We start from the raw sequence: 873 nt of genomic DNA on the forward strand, positions 1-873 counted from the left end.
TACCACTACCCACACCCATCAAAACACTACAACATTTTTCCTCACTTCTTTATTTTTACTTTGTCTTCATTACTTCTTCTAAGTTATTTTTTTGTATTCCTTACTTCTTTAAGGTAAATATATTACTTCAATAACTACAACTATTATTAATGTTATAATTACCATTATAATGAAATGTCTGATATATATAATTTTTTCTTTGATGTAGATGTCTATCATAAGAGATATTGTTAGTGATTTCAGTGATGAGGATGACATTGACTTATGTGATGACGTTAATGAGGAGGATGATGATGTTAATGAGGAGGATGATGTTGAGATTAATACTAGTCAACCAGACGGTAACATAACATATATTTCTCCATCGTGTTTTTTTCATGATACTAATTCTCAGGCTGGTCGTGACTATCGACCAGGATTAACTACCTTAAGGAATGAATATGATTTATTTGTTGGGATGCAATTTGAGTCTAAAGAAGCAACAATAGATGCAATTAAACAATTTCATATTCATAACTCTTTTGACTATGTTGTTAAAATTTCAAGGCCACATATATTTGTAGCTCAATGTAAACATTTTGGAGCAGGATGTGAATGGCGAGTTCGTGCATCTTTTAGTGTAAAACGTGGTGTTTGGGAAATAAAAAAAATTGATGGAACACATACTTGTGTATCCACTATTGTTTCTCAAGATCACTCTAAACTAAACTCATCATTCATTTCAAACTGTATAATTAATTTGGTATCCGAAGATCCAGGTATACCAATTAAGGCACTTGTGAAAGAAATTGTAAGTCGTTTTGGATATACTGTAACTTATAGAAAAGCTTGGACTGCGAAGCAATTAGCCATGAGCAGAATTTATGGTGACTG

This window comes from Lupinus angustifolius, chromosome LG17, assembly GCF_001865875.1.
Source record: "Lupinus angustifolius cultivar Tanjil chromosome LG17, LupAngTanjil_v1.0, whole genome shotgun sequence".
Taxonomy (NCBI): Eukaryota; Viridiplantae; Streptophyta; class Magnoliopsida; order Fabales; family Fabaceae; genus Lupinus; species Lupinus angustifolius.